This window comes from Netta rufina, assembly GCF_964035555.1.
Source record: "Netta rufina genome assembly, chromosome: 2".
Taxonomy (NCBI): Eukaryota; Metazoa; Chordata; class Aves; order Anseriformes; family Anatidae; genus Netta; species Netta rufina.
In genome coordinates this window covers 24,605,352-24,617,519 of record NC_140124.1, presented here as the reverse complement: position 1 = coordinate 24,617,519, position 12,168 = coordinate 24,605,352, and the positions used below count along the sequence as shown (strand labels likewise).

General features: G+C 42.8%; 1 protein-coding gene across 3 annotated transcripts in view; it reads right to left on the bottom strand.

Annotated features, from left to right (window-relative positions):
* The window catches only part of ANKIB1 (ankyrin repeat and IBR domain containing 1), a 96,695-nt gene extending 84,634 nt beyond the window's left edge, over positions 1-12,061 (bottom strand). For 2 of the 3 annotated variants that reach the window (XM_084282212.1, XM_084282213.1), the window contains exon 1: positions 11,581-12,059. The gene's annotated coding sequence lies outside the window, so the exon portion shown is untranslated. Of the gene's footprint in view, positions 1-11,580 lie in introns of all 3 variants that reach the window. The other variant, XM_084282214.1, reaches the window with a different exon arrangement.
* Positions 12,062-12,168: the final 107 nt, after the last annotated feature.

Sequence of the window (12,168 nt, the reverse complement as noted above, 5' to 3'; positions counted from 1 at the left end):
CAACATCAGTCACATCACCCTGCTGCCCCCTCAGCTCGACCAGGTTATTCACCTTCTTCTACCATGGCTGGCAAAGCTGTCCTTAAGCAGCCTGATCAGGTGCTAGGAAAAATTCAGTCATTGATCCTGCATTTGCTAGGTTCGGGTAGAACTTGTATTTGGCTGGGTGAGACAGAAACGCACTGGGGTAAGGCTCAAGAATGTAGAGCTTGTTAGAAGAAGAATCCTACTGCCAGTTTTATTCCCCACATCTGTGGGAGCAAAAGCAAGCAGGGGGAGATGAGGCACTGGACAAGGGGAACCAGCTGTGCTAGCTTCAGCAGCTCTCAGAGTTACGATGCTCAGGAATCCTTCCGTGATTACTGTAAGAAAAACCTGCTACAGTGCCAAAGTAACACACAGAGACTTATTTAAGAACAGTTCTCCCTGCTCCAGAAGTAAAAGGGACCACAAGAGACAAAAAAATAAAAAAATCAAATAAAATCGCTTTTTTTTCCCCCTACACTTCTTATTCCTGTCTTGGGTAGTTCTTCTCTCCCATGTCCAATTCCCTGTTACAGCTGCCCAGATCGATGTACGACCTCTCCCAGGCCTCCCTGAAAGCTTCAGAAATTATGAAGTCATTTTTATTGTTATTATGAAGCCTGCATTTAGCAAGCTGGAAATCTGCCTCCATTATCTTTTTATGATGCTAATGTCGCTTGAGAAACTCAGCCTGTAGTTTCTAAAGTGGCTTTAATTGACACCAGAGCTGATCTCGCCCTTTCTGTTTCTGGTCCAGCCTTTCTATTCACCCATATTCCCACACTTTCCCTGGTTTTGTACTGGCATGTGCCTTTGTAACTGCACAGAGAAGCAGAGCAGTAACTCAGAGCAGTTCTCTGGTTTTGATTTTCTTCCTACATGCTGATGGCCCAAATGGCCAGACCACAGCAGCAGCCATAGGGCAGCAGGGTTATACCAGCACATAATGCAAAAAAATTGAATACTTTCAAAACAGTGTTCATTCAAACTGAAACGCAGACAGAAGCAGAAACACCAGTGAAGTGCAAACTGTGCAAAACCAACAGCAGGTCTGAGTGCTGGAGGCAAGGCAGGAGTACACCAGCCCCGCTGTAGCGATCAAAGCAAATTTTCAGGAAATTTCTCTCGCAGCCCAGCATTATTTTATCAGCTGCGAGACCCAGACAGTGGCGGTGCCTTCAGAAGGGACAGCACAAGGAGCATGAGCCAGAGGATGTGGCTGTTGGAGCGGAAGACTGTGGACATGGAGCAGGCGTCACGGCATCAGAGGCAGCACTTGCTGCTGTGCCCAAGCTTGGCAGCACCCACACTGAGCCAGGAACAGAGCAGTATTGGGGTAGGGGCTCTCACAAAACCAGTGACACAGTAGCCATTCCCAATTCCTTCCAATATCTCAGCAGAACTGGTACCTATCCCTGGGTCCAGCTGTAATCCCACTGTGCAAAACAAGGGATGACGGTCAGTAGCAGCAGCAGATGCTGTTCCATCGCCTGGACCTAGGCAAGCAAAACCTAGGTGGAAATACAACTAAAATAAGTGTCCAACAGGCAGGGAAAGCACACAGCTGAGCGTGCACTTACTGGAGGGCGAACACATCCAAGTCAGAAAGCAGGAGTAGGGCAAGAAGGACCTAGGGAGAAGTGTTTGCTGCAGCTAGCAGGGGCCCAGCAGGGCTCTGGTAAGAACAAGCTCTACCAAGCTGGCTGAACAAACACAACCTTAAAGAGAGAGAAGAAAAAGTCTAACATAGTCCCTGTCCACTTGCATTAGGAATGGGTAGTGTTTAACACCAGACAGCAACCCCTTCTGTCCCTCGCACACTGCATACACTGCCAGACCATATTTTATTAGAGATTTACAACATGCCTGGGAACAGCCCACGGACATGATTTTGAAATGCTGATGGAGACGCAGAAACAAAGGTATCCATCAATAGGGTCTACATATTTATCAGAGGATTTTAGTCTTAAGGTCTTCTGAAAATTCCAGACACAAATAGCTTTGATAATCTAGCCTAGAGTCACCCTAGATACAATGTCCTGCATAGCAAGAAGCATGTTCTAGTTGTGTTAAACTGCTCCCTAGAAGATCAGAAAGGGAAAAATAGCAATAAACAAGAAGCCAAAGAAGGGGAACACCACTTCTATTATGGTAAAAACAAATGGGACCTCTGAAACAAAAAGCCTAACAGCCACCATGAACAATATCCAGTAACAAAAAGACATCTATATTGAAGTGAAATGGTTAAAAAAAAAAAAAAAAAAAAAAAAAAAGACTGCCTTTTCAAATGCTGGTTTGTATGAAGGCTTCTTTAATACTGTGTAGTCTACAGCCTGTTGGAGGATGCGTTGTGTTGCAGCAGAACAGAGCGAGGCTTCAATTTTAAGAATGCAACATATTTAAATACAAAAAAATGATTCTTTATTAGAGGTATCCTCAGCTGCAGGGAATCAGGAGCACACCACTTCCTGTGTGCCCCCAATTACAGATGTTTGGATACAGCTGCTGGGTGGGCAGTTTGGAAAGGAGAGGAGGAATCAAACAACTCCAGTAAGCAGGCAGGCAGTCCTGGGGAAAATAAAGTACACAACAGCTAAAGCAAGGAATGATTTGGGGGCAGGCTTTCTGTCTTCAGGAATGCGACAAGATTTATTTTCACAGTAAGCCATGGGTAATGTGGAATATTTTTTGTTCAAAGTTCATACTGAGGTTTTAAAATTTCAGAAGGAAGCTTCTTTCCAATTCCATTTAGCACTGATCCAGTCTGCTTTTATCTGTACTCATTATTACTCTGAAGGAACTAAAAGACCAGAAAAATAGTGTCTGGTTTTCTTAGAAATTGTGTAATTCGTACAGGAAATCCATGATTTTAGGATTCTGAATTTGCTCCCTAAAAAAGATAAATTATTTTGATACTTATGAATAGCTGCTACAATTGGGACCCTTTGTATATCTGAAAAAAAAAAAAAAAAAAAAAAAAAAGGACATAGTTATTAGTAACTCTTTAATGCTACCCTAATACCACAAGCTGCAAAATTGAAGTGAACTCAATACACTTTTAAAGCTTGTGACTAATTTAAGGAGAACCTTTACTCACTCTCCACCTAGAGACCCACACGACTAGGTAAACCAGAACTGGTGGGTGGGAGGAATTAACCAGTCACCTCCTTAAAGATTCATTTTAAAACTCGTTTTCCTTACTGATTCCTCACTCATACATAGAACAGACACACATACAGAAAAGTCAATGGGATTTCTGAATTGAGCTCAGCTAAACTGAACTTAAAGGGTATTCCTACGAAACGAAGACCAAATCAACAGGCACTATGTAGTGCCTTTACAATAAAATTATGTGGCAGTCTTAGTCAGGTTTAGTTTACATTTTAATAACATCCAGGGTAACAGAGTCCAAAACTTTCACGGTATCTCCTTTTATTTATACATCACAACAAGTAATTCTAGATTAGAACACACTGTCTGTCTAACTCCCACTCCAGCCAAATGAATTGAACTTTCTATTCTTTTATTAAGCAAACGGGTATGGACCTCAGGCTGCTTTGCTTATGAGAGGGCATATTTCATTAGTGACATGTGATATCCAAAGCTATAAACTAATAACTTCAAACCTCTGACTCTACAGAACTCAGGTTCCCTTAAAGAACAGATTTTGAACCGTATAGTCAAACTTACTTGAGCTAATCATATTGTTCTCTTCTACAAAGCTCCACAGCCCTCTGGGTCATGCACATCAGCTGGGCTAGGACCGGTTGCAAGCAGAGAAAACAGTCGGTTGTGCAACCACACCATCTGATACGAGCAGGCACTTACATTAATTGGTGCCAGTGGGCAGTCAGAACACCAGAACCAATAACCCATGCTACCTTGCACAACAGCATGCGCCAGGAGCTATATATGTTTCATACAGGAATGCACAGAAATCCATAAGAAAGTCAACGTGTATATATACATGCATTGTTTGCAGTATATGCCTCAAAATTACATGCAACACCTTCAGAAAACTGGCTATATTCCCCTTAGCCTTCTCTGAGAACTGGAGACAGCCAGCTCTCCCCAATTCTTTTACATTATGTGCTCCTGTTGCCTAATCACATCAGCAGTCTTCCTCTAGACTTCCTCAAGTACATTGGTGGCTCTCCTATACTGCGGATACAGTTTCAGAAGCAGTCACAAAAACGCCAAGCAGACAGAAATGATCTCCTCACTCAGTTACTGACTTATTCTCCCCAAGAAAAGGCACTCTGCTGACTCATGTTCAACTTGGTGTCCACCAGGAAAGCGATGTTATTTGCTGCAAAGCTGCTTCCCAGCCATAGGTTTCCGGCCTCTACTATTGCACAGGGTTATTCTGTTTTAATTTTCAGACTCTGATGAACCTCACGAGGCTTTTGCCCGGCCATTTCCTCCCCTGCCCTGCAGCACACCCAACTCTGTGTCATCCAGCAGCCTGCTGAGGGTGCGTTCCACCGCATCATCCAGGCCATTAACAATGATTACAAATGCAAAACTATACTATTTCATCTGACAAATACTAATTATTCTGTCCTGAAAGAGGTAAAGGACTCACAAGTAATTACATTATAACTAATGGACAGGTTGGTAAGTATGAGATTATAAAGAACTTCAATGCACAAGCCACCAAACAAAGCCTCTTTCATTGTCCACAGCTTTTTTTTTCTTTCTTTCTTGTTGTTTTTGTTTTTAAACATGCAGTTTGCTTGGGTTTTTTGTTTGCTTTTTGAACATACAGATTGCACTCGGTGGATCACTGAAACGGCTCCAATTGCAGATATCCTCTCCAACATCCTTCTAAACTAAGTACTGAAAATATCTGTGACAGCAACTTTCTAGAAGTCAGGGAGAAGGTCCTAAATTGAGAGCCACTGTACAGTTGTACTGCAACGGGTAATGCCTCAGTGCACGTGCCTCCATGGCACAAGCTTTTAGAGAACCAAGTAACTCGAGTTCATTCACAAAGGATGCTTTATCTTAGAGCTGTATACAACTTACAGTGCTGCACAGACCTGCACTGCTTGATGCTGTAGTTCTGCAGTATAGCTACTTCTGGAGAATAGACGTGTCTTCCTTTCTGGAGAACCACACGTTCTGCCATCATGAGATCTGCTATATAACCCTTTCAAGAGCTAAGCTTTAGAACATCAAAATTCTCACCTTATGGTTAGATATAATGGTTCCATCAGTCCATAAGGTCCTACAACTGTTCAAGCGTATAATCTGCATTATGAGCACAGCTGGAACTTCAGAAACATAGTTTAATAGCTGTACACTTTTGCAGTTTCTCAAAGATATCTATAAAATTCACCATTTTGATAGAGCAACATCACTTCTTCTGGGCTCTACTCTGCCAGGGTATTTCTCCATACCTATCTGCAGTCCTTTCACATAGTAGAGAGTTAACTGGAGATTAATATTTCCTTGTCTCCCAGCTGCTTAGCTAAATAAAACAGCAGAGCCACCTGGATTTAACAACAAAAAAAAATCCTGAAAAAGTAACAGTTCTGCAAATCTACACACAGGCAAGGAATTAAGGGAAAAGAACACTCCAAAGGAAAATTCTAGTGCCACAGCATTTTGAGGTTGCTACTGCTGAAAGTAAGTCCCAACGTACATACAGTCTTGTATATATCAAATTTTGTATTTTATACAATACTTAATAAAAATGAAACAAAAACACACAATGGGATACTGCAGCAGTACAGCACAGTATCAAGCTCTGAGTATCATTACAGAGAAGAGATCACTAATAAAATACAACTGCCCTAAAATCCCTGTTCTTCAGTCTATGATTATTTTTTTTTTTTTTGACAACCACATAAGATAGAACCAGTATTTAATGTAATGGCAGTGCAAAAAAAAAAAAAAAAGTATATATCATGATCATTTTTCACCATTTTTTCAGCAATTTCTGCACAGGAAATATTATAATATTTGTCATCAGTTTTTCATCTGTGCATTCTAAAAAATATACAACTTTAACACAGTAAGATTTTGAGTTTCTACACAACAGCTTTGATATAAATGTACCATTTTAAGCTTTGCCTTCAAAATTCCCATTGGAAGTCCATTTAAGTAACAAAGCAGGGGGAAGTTGCTGTCCCAGCAAACATTTGTAGAAGCTCCTTGAAGAGCAGACAGTATGTGAATTGTAAACACAGCTCAGACTAATAAATATAACAGACACGATTTTCTCCACTAAGTTATTTCATTTCTAGTAATTCCAGATCAGGATCCAAACCAGCCGCACATGAACAGGACACGATGTTCCTACAGCCACTTAATGTATCCACTATATGGATGAGCAGGGCCTGCTTTTACAGCAGAACTATACTTACAAGCTAGAAAAATCTAATTATTTTCTCTGCTGAATTCCAATAAATATGTCATTAGTATATGCACAGTTAACATTATGTTAACTTTAAGGGTCTTTTTCCAGTAACAGGTCTGAAGCTTCCGAAGTTGTGTCTTCCTCAAAGCATCTTTCATTTTAAAAAGGTCACCAACACTCCTATAGGATAGGATTTTTTTTTTTTAAGTCAGCAATTTATGATAATTATATTAGAATTAAACCAAAAAAAGGATTTTCACACTTAGCCATAATCATTCTCTTATTCTCTTACCACTTTTTAACTAAGTTATCTCACAGGCTACCTCTAGCTGACATCACCTATCAGAGAGGGATTTAGAATCACACCAAGTCCAAACAAAATGGTGTTTTGCTTTACATAACCTGTAATTCTATGTGAATTAGAGATGCACCTTAATTCAGGTTGAGTCACATACAAGCCTGCCCACTTGGCTTCATTTTCTTACTATATCTTACAGCTTTGCCTCGGTCTCAGACTATGTGCCTCCCTTTATGTTTTCATCCACCATGAACTGTTTGGAATTTCTCTTTGTGCAGAAGTACCAGATCACTGACGGTAAGTCAAAAAAGCCCTCAACACCACAGAACGAAGGTGCCATATGTAAAAAGGTGTCACCCACCCAATTAGCTTCACAAGAGAGAGGCATCAGGTGAGTACAACAGCACTCACCAGCCCCTACCACAGCAGATGATGCTGGAGACAATCGTGGCTCCACGTGCAGGAGCACATCAGAAGCCATTCATGCTGTCAACAGAAGAAACTGACCTTTGCTTCGAGAGGTATAAGACAACAAAGAACAACACGATAATAGGAAAAACAATGGGAAAAGATGGACAGAAGAAAATCAAGGAAAATAAGGACAAATACTCAAAAGATAGAAACCACCCAAATAAATACAGGGGAAACACCAACACAACACAAAGGTAGAGCAGCTACTACAAGATGGGGCAGAAACACTGCATGGAAAAGAAATAACACAAGCTTCAACAGCATCAGCTATTATGTTCAAGGATATAAACAAACATCTTGCTACAAATTATACTTTTGTTAACTTGCCATAGGCAGAAAGTGATTTAAATGTAAGTTTCAAGAGCATTACATTAAGAAAAAAAATGCCTTCATGAAGTGTGTTTTAGGACTTTTAGTGAAACCTGAATTTGAAAATAAGCAATGGACTTTTTCTTTAGTATTTGATGCCTTCCTCTCATATTGGCTCCTGAAAAATAAATAAATAAATTGTATTTTAGAACCTACTCTACATTTTAGAAAATCTCCCCAAAATGACAAAGATTTAAAAGAGGAGGTATCCAAGCTGTGGCTTTCTTGGTGGCTTAATTAAGAAAGTAAGGCACAACCAACTGGTCTGAGAGCAAAACAACTCCCTTCAGGTTATTTTGGTTTTCAAAGCTTATCGTCTAGTTACTAAAAAAAATATATATGTATTTATAAATCGGCTTGTATTGCATACAGTCTTGCAGATGGTCCAGAAATCAATTATTCTTGATCTTTTCCTCGAACTAAAGCTATGCTTTTCTTCAGAACACTAAAACGTCAAAGGGTTATGTCTTTGCATTTGACCATCAGCTATAAATATGAATTCAGATAATTCCAAACTTACAGCTTACTCCAAATACCACAGTGACTTGGAAATGCCTAGACTGTATTTTTCACTGCAGCCTTTATTATACAGCAAGGGCTAAGTGGTTCGCAGCAGTTTAAAAATACTCCCTTAAAATGAATATACACCATTTGGCTACCATCTGACAGCCCTTATTCCATGGATTTTTTGGTGAGTGCTGTACTTCTAAAAGTCTTTCTGGTTTATTTACTCCTATGTTTCTAGAGTGCTATTTTCACAATGAAAGTCCATGTCAAAATTGAAAACCTTTCCGTTGTTATTAAAGAAGGGAAAATCCCCAAGAAATTTAATAAAGTTTTTTGCCAGCACAGAAGCCTGTACATAAGAATTGTTTTATACCTAACCTTACTCTTCGAGAATTTGCTTCTGTTTGAAACAAAGTTCCTCAGCTTCCTTGTCAGGAAAGGGTTGGACAAGAAAAGTTACCGAGGAACTTGACAGGAGCTGTCGTGCAGCTGCTCCGGAAAGCCTCCCCAGCCGGGAAGGATCTGAGGCATTCAGCACAGAGGTCCTCCTATTTCACTGCAGTAATCCATTTACAACCTGTTATTGTGTTTTTACTCCAATTATCCTTTAACATTCTAAGTCCAGCATTAAAGTGCTTTAAAATATAAATCAAAGCAAAACCACTAAATCAAAACCTCTCTTAAGCAACATCAACAAAATATGTTAGAGAAAATTCAAGGATAATAGCACAACTGAAAATTTGTTCTAGGTCAAAAGAAGCATTTGTCTTAGCTAAAAATACTTGTATAGCAATTCTCTTGTTTGCAAAACAGGAGAGCTAAGGATATAAATATATGTGAATTCGAAATTTTAATCTTTATATGGCATGTTTCCAAGTTCTGATAATTATTCTTTCATTACTAAAAACAGGAATACTGGAATAAGGCTAAAAACAAAGAATCAGAAAGCAAGGACTGTATTGTTAAAAGTGCATGAATGGTAAAGGAAATTTTGAAAACCTTAAAAAAAAAGAGTAGCTCTTATCTATTCTTCCCCACTTTGACTTCTGGACTAATTAACTGAAGATTCTCAACTACCACTGTACTTACGTGTATAGCACTCCGCCCTGACTACTCTTTGGGATAAGACATAAATAGACACATACACACATACATATAAACACAAATTAAGACAGGTTGGAATGCAAAGCATACTATTTTACTGATACTAGTGAAGACAATGTAATAATCCTCCGAGGAAAATGGCAAATGGGCTATTTTTACCAGTTTCACTTTAAATCCGGAAGATGTTTAGAGGTTCTGAAGAAAACTAGTAGTTTAAGCATTAGGTAGACTGCTTGGGCTTAAACTGTTAATGCGATATAATCTTGCATGAAATATTCTGCAGCCCCCCAAATTACATATATATGCAATTCATGTGCAGTGTATTTGGGAGGGAGGAGGGAAGCAGTAAAAATCTTGTCTGATGATGACAGCTTTCAAAACACAATCTTCTCTGTCATTTTGAACGTTTCACAATTTCCACAGGTCTACTACTCAAGCAAAACAAAAGATCTCTCTTTCCTATCTATCCTATCTCTCTTTCCTATCTATCATCAATTACTATACAGCAGTGGGATTAGAAACATAACAGGTTCAGTACAGACATGTGTAACCTCCAGACTTCCACTTCGTTTACTGGTAGGGGTCACCTTAGCAAAGGTGACAAAATTCCAACAATCACAACACCAGAAAGCAACTTCGAGAATTCAGATTTCAAGATGAAGTTAATTTACCACTCAGGTAATGGAGCCTACGTGAAATCTACACAGAACAAATCACACACATACAAAGCCACCACAAAACAAACAAACAAAAAACTCTGCTGGCCAAACTAGTCAAAAACTGATCAACAAAGCTCTATTACTGAAACAACAATGACAACAACAAAAATAACTTAGTGCTAATCAATCACAGCAAAGGCGCCAGGGACTAATGGGTGAGAAAGTGCTCAGGACACATTGAATCAGCCATCGCGTTAACAAGCTCTCACGTAAGTGAGACTTGACGACACTGTCTAAAACCATTTTAAGAAGTTGTTCCACTGAACCAAAACCGACTGGTGTAGCAGGCATGGTAGCTGTTTCCTTTAACTTTCAGGAGCGTGTAATCCTGACAGAAATACCTGACAAACAGAAGTAAATTTAAACGCTATATATATATATATATATATATATATATGTATCTTGGAAGCTCCAGGTTCTTTCTGTAAGCCTCACCAGACAATTATACATACCTCATCCTGGCTAGACGTGGCAAACCACGTGTAAAAATGAGAAAACGGGCCGTGTAGATCTTATATCTTGCTTGATTTTCCTCTTTTGGCTACTGATGCTACTCACTATAAATCATTCCACTTTTTTTTCTTTTTCAAATTATTTTCATTCCTAATATTCTACTGATGTACATACAAAGAGAGAGCATCACCAACATTATTTAGCTTATTGCTTGCTTTCTAGTAGTACTTTTAATTCAGGAATAATCTGTTAAAACAAAGAATGAAGTATTTTAGTACAGGCTAAACTAAATTTATTGAAGTGGGAATTGCTTGAGTACAAGACCACCAAGTCTTGGAATTAAAGTTTCCAGAAGCCTCCTCGGTAATTTGGTCTCTTATTTGCAAGAGCAGCTGCTCACACTTTCTACATCAATTTAAAGAAAACAAAAAAGAGACTTCTTTTAAATCCTGTTATAAATTCCACCGTTTCACTTCTGTGTATACCTCAGGTACACGAGCCACGTGTTAGAAGTTGAAAAATGCTGTCACTTTCCGTATGAATAACCCCTTTTTCTTTTAGGGGAAGGAGAGCACTTTCCCGTGTACCGAAAAGAAACTGAGGAGAAGTGAACACGCTACGCTTCACATTTAAAAGCAAAGAGATGGAAGTAAGGACAAAGCAGCCATACGGGCAGGGAAAGCTTCTGCCTTTCAGCCTCTTGTTGCTGCCGGGCGCTGCGGCTGCTCGCTCCCTCGGAAGCCGCCTCTCTCTTTGCAAAGCGAAAGAAGTTGGGGCAGGTCTGCGGGTGCTGCGCCCACCGCTACAGCTCAGCACGGCCCCGTAGTGAAGGAAGGGGCCGTGGAAACTCCTGGCGAGGCTGCCCGAGCGCCTCACTCCGCAGCGAGGCTCCTGGCGCCCCGGGCCGGGCCGGGCTGTCACGGCTGCCCCGGCTTCTTGGCGTTTCGCAGCCAGCTTCGTGCGCCCAGACACGCCTCAGGGAGCGAGCCTGCCCCTTACATAAAGCAGCGACCGCACCAACACTTCGCCGTGCTTCTTCTGGAAATCAAACAAAGTCAGACCAAGACACCAGCCCTCCAGCTTTGGCCGCGGGGAGGCTGCTGGCGGCGGGTCCCGGCGGCTGGCAGCCACCCCGGGCAGCCCCCGCCCGGCCCCCAGCCGCCCGTTCCCCTCCGCACCCCGGCGCTGCCTCTCCGAGGGACCCCCCCCGGGACACGGTGGATGGGTCGGGACTCCGGGCTGTGCCTCGCCGAGCCCCGCCGGGCACTCACCGGCTGCTCGCGGCGGCTCCCCCCGGCCCTTCCCGGCGGCCGCCGCCCAGCGCCTCCATTTGCTCGGCGGCCGCCGCTCGCTCGCCCCTCGCCGGCCGCTTTCCGCGCTCCGCTCTGCGGCGCCCTCCGGGGCTCCGGGCTCCCTGGGCACGGCTGCGGCTGTGGCTGCGGGTGCCGCCGCCTCGCTCCCCCTTTGTTCGGCGGCGCTGCCGGGGCCCTCGGCTCAGCGGCTCCCCGCCCGGCGGCGGCAGCAGCGCCTCATGCTCCCGGCCGCCCTCCTCCTCCTCCTCCTCCTCCTCCTCGTCCCCTCCTTCTCTCTCCGCCCGCAGCCGACGCCCGGCGGCGGCAGCAGCAGCAGCAGCCCTTCAGGCCGCCGACCCGGAAACTCATGGGCGGCCGGGGCCCGCGGGGCTCCGACGGGAAGCGGATCCGCCGGGCCGGGGAAGGGAAGGGAAGGGAGGGAAGGAAGGGAAGGGAGGGAAGGAGGAGCGGGGAGGAGCCGGGGCGGAGCGCGGCGGGGCGCGGCTGCGGCGCCCAGCGAGGATGCGCCGGGGGAGGCGGCCGCCGGCGGCAGCGAGGAAGGCAAGG